This window comes from Henckelia pumila, chromosome 3, assembly GCF_033568475.1.
Source record: "Henckelia pumila isolate YLH828 chromosome 3, ASM3356847v2, whole genome shotgun sequence".
In the NCBI taxonomy this organism is placed as follows: Eukaryota; Viridiplantae; Streptophyta; class Magnoliopsida; order Lamiales; family Gesneriaceae; genus Henckelia; species Henckelia pumila.
In genome coordinates, this window is record NC_133122.1 from 27,158,666 (window position 1) to 27,170,988 (window position 12,323).

The following is a 12,323-nucleotide window of genomic DNA, read 5'->3' on the forward strand; positions in this document are numbered from 1 at the left end:
TGAAGTTTTTGTTCGTTTGAGAAGAATAAATACCGGAGTTTGGTGGTGTCCGTTCGTTGGGACGTTGGGTGGTGGGAATGAATAAATTCAAGTGAATTGTCAATATTTTTTTAAGTGTAATTTTTAATCCATTTGATTCACTTACTTAGGCTATATTTATTTTTCTTCCGTCTTAATTATATAGTCCAGTTTTTATATTTAGTTTTCTCTTTCCAGCTCTTTTACTAATTTGTCTCTATTAAATGAATATCATTAACTAATTACACAAATTATTTATAATACTAAAATCTTCATTAAATAAGAAAAAAATTGAAATGCTTTATAAAATTTACTTTTTTCAAAAACTTTCGTAATCTTTGTAAAAATACACACAAATCTAAATATGTGGGACATATGATATTAGTAAATAATAGATTTTTATGTTGGGGCAAAATAATAAAATTACAAATGACTCATTGTTCCTCAATTAACCTCTTCTTCGTTAGTCTCTCTTTCTTTATAACGGAAAATATTGCCGACAACGGTTAGATCGGAACATTTGGTGCAAAGTGATTGAAGTCTTCAATCAATATCAACCATGAAATACACGTTGTTGTGAGTATTTACCATCTCCATCTTCTTGATCGGCACTGTTTTTTTTTCCTTGTATACAAATTGTGTAAGCTGTCATATCAAAACCCTTTGAAGTTAGCAACCCCAACAACCTCTGAAATTTCCAATTCAAGATTTGGTTTACTCCATGGTGCTTTATGTCAGTGTTCAATAGAAAAGAGGGATGGAGGGGGCTTTCGGTCGATTGTCGAGATAATGAAGGATTTTAGGTTAATTGAGGGACATTTGTGTAATTTTGGACTACAATCGTGGGTATTGTGCAATAAATAATGGAATATTATGGAGTTTACCGTTTGATTTACTTTCTTATTTGAACGTTAAATTTTAACAATTTCACAATTAATTAGGGTACCTAGAAACCAATTGAAATTATGAGATTGTTAACCAAGCAGGGATTAATCACTCATATCAAACGACCCTTGAATAAATTGTAATTATTACTATGGTGAAATATATAATACACACACGCACACACGGAAATATATATATATATATATATATAAATATATGACACATGAGTCGTATTTATCCCATTATGAGGATGTTTAACACTATATTGTTTTTAACACACAAGTCATATGAGACGGTCTAACGATTTAATTTTATGAGAGCGATCTCCTATTCGATACAGTCGATGAAAAATATTACATTTTATGTCGAACTTATTACTTTTCATTGTAGTTATAGACCAAATCAACCCGTCTAATGAAAAAAGATTAACGAGATCGTCTAATACACAACTTATTCATTTTTTAAAATATGTATTTATGCATAATCATTAATTTTATGAAAAAGGGTTTTATAGGTGTTTTTGGATCTCATAATGATGTTTTTTTGGTAATCAAACTTTTACTTCTGGTTCGGGTTGGTTAACGGATCTTCGAATCTTCCAATATTTGGGACAAGTCAATAAAAAGAGTTCTACATAGGCAAAAATAAGTTTAGGGGGGCATCGAAGATATTTCTGGCGTCACATCTCCGATGTTTAAGTTAGTATTCTGACAATGAATGTAAAGAGCAATGAATATTGAAACGACCCTAACTCTATAATTAATAAATAAATATGCGAAAAAAAAAATTTTTATACTTACTAAATAAAATATGTACATATATGCCCATACATATATGCACAGAATAAAAAGATTTAATATAAATAAATAAATAAATAAACAAATAAATACTTAAATAAAAATGCATTCTTTAAAATGAAATAAACATCTGAGTCAAACATTTAATTAAAAATACTGCATAAATAAAATGATTAAAATTCGCATGCACTGACAATATTCCATAAAATATTCAAAATTCACAACCACTGAACAATAATATAAAATGTAACATGCATGTGACTCAGCCATCTATCACGGTCACGGGGTCACTGCATGTCTGCTCATACATCCTCGCCTCCGGTGGGTACTACATCATCCTCAACGTACTCACCTGCACCATACCAGTATAGTGAGCCTAGAGGCCCAACATGCTAACATAACAAGGGTTTAAAATAATTTAAAACAATTAAATACTAATACATACATATACATGAATGAGCATGCTTCAAAAATACATAACATATCATAACTTAAATTAACTAAACTTAAATAACATAATACATAACATTGTTGAGCAATTAATTTTCTAACATCGCATGGTTGTATCCGTAGTGTAACCTTAAATCATACATTAAATACTGATCAGCGTGGAAACCAACGTACGTGGCGGTGACGAATCACCTCTTAAATTGGCAGTAAACTGCCCTTCAATAGGTCACATATGGGGACGAATCCCCCTTAAATTGTCACACTACTTCAACTTCCAACATAAAATATTTTATTATTGCTCAACCTTAAACATTTAATTATGCATAAAATTATTTCATGAATGCATGTACTTAAATAAAATGTGTGTCCTTCATATATATTTAATTTAATTTCATACTATCATATAAATATAAAAATAACTTCCATGCATAAAAAAAAAATATAATTAAATATATATTCAGGACACATGCAATTTCTCATGGATGGTCTTGGACTACTGGCCCTAACACTCAAGCTCATTTACTTAAATTTGGCCCATTAACACTGAGACTGGCCCAATAACATACTTAAGCCCAATAAAATTATTCTAAGCCCAATTAAATTAATTCAAAGCCCATAAAACATTCTAGGCCCAATAACAACTTAAACTGGCCCAATGGGCCCAAAAGCCCAAAGACTGGCCCAATAACTTTTATGGGCTCAAAAGCCCATAAAATTAATGGACTAACTTAATTAAAATTTTAAAAGCCCAAATAAAATTATTTGGGAACCCAAATAATTTTATTTCTAATTAATTGGCCCAAAAACCAATTAATTCCTAAAATACTTTAAAAATAAAAAGACTCGAGTCCGGCCCACAAAACCCAGACCCGGACCAACCTGACCCGACCCACTAACCTACTGACCCAACCCAAGACCCACAACCCGACCCAAACCCTACTGGACCTAGCCCGACGCCCCCCCTTTCCCTGTTCTGTTCTCCCGCGGGCAGCAGCTCTTCTAGGGCTGCTGCCGCCCTGCTCCGGCCGCTCTGGCCGGAGCCCCGCCGCCCAGACGTAGCCCACGTCTGGGCGGTTCGAACCTAGCCCATGCCCAGACCCCATGCACCCTGAGCCACCTTAACCGAACCACTTCCCTCAGAACCCTAGTCTGCAACTCCCTCGGCCGAACTGTTCTACCAGGGTACTAGGCTTGTTTGGCTCGAGCCACTCGAGCCATTCCAGCCTAGACCCCTTCCATACAACCCACTGAAACTAACCAGGAGCTAGGAACGATCCATGAAGGACAAAAACGTGAGATGAACTAGCAACGAATACACATGCTTCAATCCAACAAAACCCACCGAGTTTTCTGAAAATTCTTTGAAAAATCCTACTGATCACTCACACACCCACATAATCACTAATATGGCACATTAAAAATGAAAAGAAACATGCCTTTCACCGGTGTTTAAGTTTAGAAGCGCGTAGAACGATTCCCGGGACGACGAACGATGAACAACCCCTTCGGAAGCTTAAAGAAAACGAGCTATGATGCTCTTGGGCAGCTGCTCGGCCGAGAAGAAAGTGAACAGGGGATAATAGGGAATGGGTGTCGGCTGAGTGATGGAGGCGTGTGTGTGTGGGGTTGGGTAGATTAGGTTTAGGTTTTAATTAATAAAATAGGTTTTAGGTAAATTAAAAATTATTAATAAGGATTTTAATATATAACATATATTGCTTAGAACTCTAATTAAAAAAAAAGAAACCTGATAAATAATTGAAATTCCCGAAATATTAATTTAGGGAATTTTTAAAGATAATAAAAAGTCATTAAAATGGCTTAATTTGGATAAAAGTGGACTCCTAAAATTATATAAAATTAAATACTTAAAATTTTGAGATAATAAAACTCAAAATAATATTTTAGGGCTCTAAAAAGGCTCATAAAATAACTTGGCTAGAAAGTTGTCATCTCGTCCGTCCACGGTCCCGTCTACGCGATCAAATAATTAAAATACTAAAAATCATAAAAATTACTAATTACGGGTTAAATGCTTAAAAATAAATTAAATCATGCACAAATAATTCACATAATTATTTAACCCATAAATCTAAAATTTAAATAATTAAATATCCTAATTATGCATGCGGATTTACGTAATTAAAAATACCGGGTGTTACAATTCTCCCCCCTTAAATTGAATTTCGTCCTCGAAATTAAAGTACTTACCCGAACAACTCCGGGTAGCGAGTCCTCATGTCTGCCTCGGTCTCCCAAGTAGCTTCCTCCTCTGAGTGATTCAGCCACTGGACTCTGACCATCGGTATGACCCGCGTCCTAAGCCTCCGCTCCTCCCTAGCCAAGATCCGTACTGGCCTCTCCTCATACACTAGATCTGGTGGCAACTGTAAGGGCTCGAAATCCAACACATGCGACGGGTTGGAGACATATCTCCGAAGCATGGATACATGGAAAACGTTGTGCACTGCCGCTAGCCCGGTGGTAGAGCTAAACGGTAGGCCAACGTGCCAACTCTCTCCAAGATCTCGAATGGCCCTATATATCTCGGATTAAGCTTGCCTCTCCGTCCAAAACGCACTACTCCCTTCATCGGTGACACCTTCAGGAATACGTGATCACCTACAGCGAACTCCAAATCTCGTCGTCTGGCATCTGCATAACTCTTCTGCCGACTCTGAGCAGTCCTCATCCGATCTCGAATCTGAGTCACTATGTCAGCTGTCTGCTGCACAATCTCAGGACCCAGCAAAATCCGCTCACCAACCTCATCCCAATGCACAGGAGATCTGCATCTCCTCCCATACAATGCTGCATAAGGAGCCATACCTATAGACGACTGAAAACTGTTGTTATAGGTAAACTCCACTAATGGCAGTCTAGTCTCCCAAGAGCCCCGAAAATCAATGACACAAGCTCTCAGAAGATCCTCGAGAACCTGGATCACCCTCTCAGACTGACCATCTGTCTGGGGATGAAATGCTGTACTGAACAAAAGCCTCGTCCCCAAAGCTGTGTGCAGACTCTTCCAAAACGCAGATGTGAATCTCGGATCTCTGTCTGACACAATAGACACTGGTATGCCATGCAGTCTAACAATCTCTCTGATGTAAAGCTCTGCATACTGTGTTAAAGTATAAGTAATCCTCACCGGCAAGAAATGAGCTGACTTGGTGAGTCTATCCATAATCACCCAAATCGCTGTGCAACCTCTGGCACTCCTCGGTAAGCCAACCACAAAGTCCATCGTAATATTCTCCCATTTCCATTCCGGAATGGGAAGAGGTCTAAGAAGTCCTGCTGGACGCTGATGCTCTGCCTTGACTTGCTGACAAGTCAAGCACTCTGACACCACTCTCCCGATGTCACTCTTCATCCCGGGCCACCAATACAATAGCTGCAAATCTTTGTACATCTTCGTACTTCCGGGGTGAATGGAGTACGGAGATGTGTGAGCCTCTGCTAAAATCTCAGCTCTCAACTGATCGACGTTCGGTACCCACATCCTCCCACGGTACTGAACGATACCATCCTCCACTGTATACAAGAGATTACCTCTAGCCTCATCTCTCTGTCTCCATCGCTGCAACTCCTCATCAGTGGACTGTCCCTCCCTAATCCGATCTCGCAGAACTGGCTGCACTGTCAACACTGACAAGCTCGGTGCATGGCCACTCGGATAACACTCCAAGCCAAAACTCTGAATCTCGCTCTGTAGTGGTAACTGTACGGTCAAACATGATACCACTGACGACTTCCGACTCAAAGCATCGGCCACTACATTAGCTTTACCCGGATGGTAGCTAATGTCACAATCATAGTCCTTCACCAACTCCAACCATCTGCGCTGTCTCATGTTCAACTCCTTCTGTGTGAAGAAGTACTTGAGACTCTTGTGGTCTGTGAAAATCTTGCACTTCTCGCCATACAGATAGTGCCTCCAGATTTTCAAAGCGAAGACCACTGCTGCCAACTCCAAGTCATGCGTCGGGTAGTTCTGCTCATGAATCTTCAGCTGCCTCGACGCATACGCAATAACCTTACCACACTGCATAAGCACTGCGCCTAAACCTAGTTTAGACGCGTCGGTGTACACCACTAACTCCTCGTGTGGTACTGTCATCGCTAACACTGGTGCAGTAGTGAGTGCTTCCTTCAGCTGATCGAAGCTCCTCTGACAGTCTGAACTCCAGATAAACTTCGCATTCTTCTTGGTCAAGGAAGTAAAGGGTACTGCAATAGAGGAAAAACCCTTGATAAACTTCCTATAATATTCTGCCAAACCCAAGAAACTGCGAATCTCTGAAGCATTCTTCGGAATACCCCAATTCTGCACTGCCTCAACCTTAGACTGATCAACTGCAATCCCATCTCTCGAAATAATGTGGCCAAGAAATGCCACTTGCTCAAGCCAAAACTTGCACTTGCTGAACTTGGCATACAACCGATGCTCCCTCAAAGTCTGCAAGGCCGTCTGAAGATGTTGTCTATGCTCCTCGATGCTCCTAGAATAGATCAAAATATCATCAATAAAGACTATGATGAACTGATCTAAATACGGCTGAAAGACTCGGTTCATGAGATCCATGAAAACCGCTGGAGCATTGGTCATCCCAAATGGCATTACTAAGAACTCGTAATGCCCATATCGTGTCCTGAAAGCAGTCTTGGACACATCTGCATCTCTGACACGCAACTGATGATACCCAGATCGCAGATCGATCTTGGAGAACACTGAAGCTCCCTGCAACTGGTCAAATAAATCCTCTATCCTCGGCAGTGGATACTTGTTCTTCACTGTGACCCTGTTGAGCTCTCGGTAATCGATGCACAGTCTCATACTGCCATCCTTCTTCTTCACAAATAACACCGGAGCCCCCCACGGAGAAAAGCTAGGACGAACAAAGCCTTTCTCTAACAACTCCTGAATCTGCTCCTTCAACTCTTTCATCTCGGTAGGAGCAAGTCTGTAAGGTGCCTTAGAGATAGGCACGGTGTCTGGCACTAAGTCGATGCTGAACTCCACCTCTCTCACTGGTGGAATTCCGGCAACATCCTCCGGAAAGACATCCGAAAAGTCACGAACCACCTCTATCTCTGATAATGATCTGCTAGATGGCTCTGAAGTCGTGACAATACTCGCTAGAAACCCCTGGCAACCCCGTCTCAACAACTTCCTCGCCTGAATATGAGATATCACCTGAGGAATATCACTGCTCTGAGATGCATGAAAAGTGAACGGGTCGCCTACTGTAGGTCTCACTGACACTGATCTCCGACGAAAATCAATCGAAGCTCCATTGACTGTCAACCAGTCCATGCCCAAAATCAAATCGAATCCACTCAAAGGCAAAACTACTATATCTGCTCGAATGGAGTGTCCCTGCAGCTCCAACTCCAGTCCTCGAATAACCTTCGAGGTAGAAATAATCTGCCCTGACGGCATAGTAACATCATACCCACTGTCACTACTCTCAGGTGTGATGCCTACCCGCCTGATAAACTCCAGGGAGATAAACGAATGCGTAGCCCCTGAATCTAGTAACGCAAACGTGGAGTTGCCTCCAACTAGAATTCTCCCTGCACGCAGAAAATTCCCAACAGTTTCATACCACTACTAAATTTTCCCCAACGAGTCACTACAAATTCTTAATTCTAATCACAAGTAAAACATGTTTCCTATTCTAACATGCAGTTAAATAACCCAAATAACAAGAATTCCAAATTAAAGACTAAATTTTTAACCAAAGGAAAATTATTAAAATGCTAGGGATAAGATATACCGGTGATCAAGGAGGTGTCTGGATCTACCTCCTCAGCCTGCATCACAAACACCCTACCAGCGGTGTTCTTCTTCCTGGGGCAGTTAGCTATCTGATGCCCTGGCTCCCTACAGTGGTAGCAAACTCCTGCTCCCAATATACAAGGTCCCGAATGCATCTTCTGGCACTTCGGGCAGATAGGATAAGCTATGGCATTAGGGGCCCCGCCCCTCTGCTCCTGCGGCCTCTGCTGCTGTGGCCTCTGCTGCTGATTCGGGCCCTTAGCCGGCCCTGTATACTGCTTCTTCGCAGGAGGCTGTGACGATGGTCGCTGGTACCCAGCCTGAAACTGCCTCTTCCCCTGCTGCTCCCTCTGGATCTCTCTCCGACCCTCCTCGGAACGCAAGGCTCTACTGACTGCAGACTCATAAGTAAGGACGTCTGCCATACGAACATCATGCCTGATATCAGCCTTCAGGCCCTCCACAAACTGTCTCAACTTCTCTTGCGGACTATCAGCAATCAAGGGCACAAAGTGACAGCCCCTCTCGAACAGCCTCACATACTCAACCACGGCCTTGTCCCCCTGACGGAGACTCATAAACTCACGGATCATGCGACTGCGCACATCCTCAGTAAAGTACTTGGCGTAGAAGATACGCCTAAACTCTGCCCAGGTCAGTGTAGGAAGGTCGACTCCTCTGGCTGCACCCTCCCACCAGAGCGCTGCATCACCCCTCAGCATGTACGTCGCACAGTTCACCCTGTCGGTGTCTGTGATCCCCATATAAGCAAAGATGGACTCCAGAGAGCGAATCCATCCCTCCGCCACCAAAGGATCGGTGGTACCAACAAACTCCTTGGGCCCCTTCTTCTGGAACCTCTCAACAACGTCCTCCTCGTGGGACAACCTGGGATGAGTAGCCTGCTGCTCTAACAGAGCAGTAATCCCTGCCATCATATTTGCATTGGCCTGCTCCAATGCTGCAATAGGGTTCTGCGGAGGTGGAGGTGGAGGTGGAGGTCCTCCACGTCTGTTAACTGGTCTCGGAGGCATTCTGCACCACCACATATTTATTTCCGTAAATCGCCATGCATAACTAAGTTGTTTCAAATTAATGCTAACTTAAATTCTAGAAATTAAATCATGCTATAAACACTTAAAACTTACAGACCGGTAGTGTGGATTTCTGAGCTCGCATAGCAGTAATGACCCCTCCAAGGACCGTGCTTTGATACCAACTGAAACGACCCTAACTCTATAATTAATAAATAAATATGCGGAAAAATTTTTTTTTTATACTTACTAAATAAAATATGTACATATATGCCCATACATATATGCACAGAATAAAAAGATTTAATATAAATAAATAAATAAATAAACAAATAAATACTTAAATAAAAATGCATTCTTTAAAATGAAATAAACATCTGAGTCAAACATTTAATTAAAAATACTGCATAAATAAAATGATTAAAATTCGCATGCACTGACAATATTCCATAAAATATTCAAAATTCACAACCACTGAACAATAATATAAAATGTAACATGCATGTGACTCAGCCATCTATCACGGTCACGGGGTCACTGCATGTCTGCTCATACATCCTCGCCTCCGGTGGGTACAACATCATCCTCAACGTACTCACCTGCACCATACCAGTGTAGTGAGCCTAGAGGCCCAACATGCTAACATAACAAGGGTTTAAAATAATTTAAAACAATTAAATACTAATACATACATATACATGAATGAGCATGCTTCAAAAATACATAACATATCATAACTTAAATTAACTAAACTTAAATAACATAATACATAACATTGTTGAGCAATTAATTTTCTAACATCGCATGGTTGTATCCGTAGTGTAACCTTAAATCATACATTAAATACTGATCAGCGTGGAAACCAACGTACGTGGCGGTGACAAATCACCTCTTAAATTGGCAGTAAACTGCCCTTCAATAGGTCACATATGGGGACGAATCCCCCTTAAATTGTCACACTACTTCAACTTCCAACATAAAATATTTTATTATTGCTCAACCTTAAACATTTAATTATGCATAAAATTATTTCATGAATGCATGTACTTAAATAAAATGTGTGTCCTTCATATATATTTAATTTAATTTCATAATATCATATAAATATAAAAATAACTTCCATGCATAAAAAAAAAAATAATTAAATATATATTCAGGACACATGCAATTTCTCATGGATGGTCTTGGACTGCTGGCCCTAACACTCAAGCCCATTTACTTAAATCTGGCCCATTAACACTGAGACTGGCCCAATAACATACTTAAGCCCAATAAAATTATTCTAAGCTCAATTAAATTAATTCAAAGCCCATAAAACATTCTAGGCCCAATAACAACTTAAACTGCCCCAATGGGCCCAAAAGCCCAAAGACTGGCCCAATAACTTTTATGGGCTCAAAAGCCCATAAAATTAATGGACTAACTTAATTAAAATTTTAAAAGCCCAAATAAAATTATTTGGGAACCCAAATAATTTTATTTCTAATTAATTGGCCCAAAAACCAATTAATTCCTAAAATACTTTAAAAATAAAAAGACTCGAGTCCGGCCCACAAAACCCAGACCCGGACGAACCTGACCCGACCCACTAACCTACTGACCCAACCCAAGACCCACAACCCGACCCAAACCCTACTGGACCTAGCCCGACGCCCCCCCCCTTTCCCTGTTCTGTTCTCCCGCGGGCAGCAGCTCTTCTAGGGCTGCTGCCGCCCTGCTCCGGCCGCCCTGGCCGGAGCCCCACCGCCCAGACGTAGCCCACGTCTGGGCGGTTAGAACCTAGCCCATGCCCAGACCCCATGCACCCTGAGCCACCTTAACCGAACCACTTCCCTCAGAACCCTAGTTTGCAACTCCCTCGGCCGAACTGTTCTACCAGGGTACTAGGCTTGTTTGGCTCGAGCCACTCGAGCCATTCCAGCCTAGACCCCTTCCATACAACCCACTGAAACTAACCAGTAGCTAGGAACGATCCATGAAGGACAAAAACGTGAGATGAACTAGCAACGAATACACATGCTTCAATCCAACAAAACCCACCGAGTTTTCTGAAAATTCTTTGAAAAATCCTACTGATCACGCACACACCCACATAATCACTAATATGGCACATTAAAAATGAAAAGAAACATGCCTTTCACCGGTGTTTGAGTTTAGAAGCGCGTAGAACGATTCCCGGGACGACGAACGATGAACAACCCCTTCGGAAGCTTAAAGAAAACGAGCTATGATGCTCTTGGGCAGCTGCTCGACCGAGAAGAAAGTGAACAGGGGATAATAGGGAATGGGTGTCGGCTGAGTGATGGAGGCGTGTGTGTGTGGGGTTGGGTAGATTAGGTTTAGGTTTTAATTAATAAAATAGGTTTTAGGTAAATTAAAAATTATTAATAAGGATTTTAATATATAACATATATTGCTTAGAACTCTAATTAAAAAAAGAAACCTAATAAATAATTGAAATTCCCGAAATATTAATTTAGGGAATTTTTAAAGATAATAAAAAGTCATTAAAATGGCTTAATTTGGATAAAAATGGACTCCTAAAATTATATAAAATTAAATACTTAAAATTTTGAGATAATAAAACTCAAAATAATATTTTAGGGCTCTAAAAAGGCTCATAAAATAATTTGTCTAGAAAGTTGTCATCTCGTCCGTCCACGGTCCCGTCTACGCGATCAAATAATTAAAATACTAAAAAAATCATAAAAATTACTAATTATGGGTTAAATGCTTAAAAATAAATTAAATCATGCACAAATAATTCACATAATTATTTAACCCATAAATCTAAAATTTAAATAATTAAATATCCTAATTATGCATGCGGATTTACGTAATTAAAAATACCGGGTGTTACAAATATAGTAGTGATAAATGATAATAAAGCAGTATCTGGTATTAATAGAAGCATGATGTCTTGGTTACCTTGCTAGAGCAAAATCCTTGTTGACTATAATTCTGCCCAACGTATTTGACGTCTAAAGGCAGGACTTAACTATTATGAGGTCAGGACTGTTACCGATCTCATCTAGGTGTAACAGAGCAGTTCATCCCCCTCAATAGATCCTATCAAGCTCTAAGAACGACAGTGGTGGCAAACTGTCCTCTTCAAGTCCTCGGACCCTACATGAAGTTTTTGTTCATTTGAGAAGAATAAATACCGGAGTTTGGTGTGTCCGTTCGTTGGGACGTTGGGTGGTGGGAATGAATAAATTCAAGTGAATTGTCAATATTTTTTTAAGTTTAATTTTTAATCCATTTGATTCACTTACTTAGGCTATATTTATTTTTCTTTCGTCTTAATTATATAGTTCAGTTTTTATATTTAGTTTTCTCTTTCCAGCTCTTTTA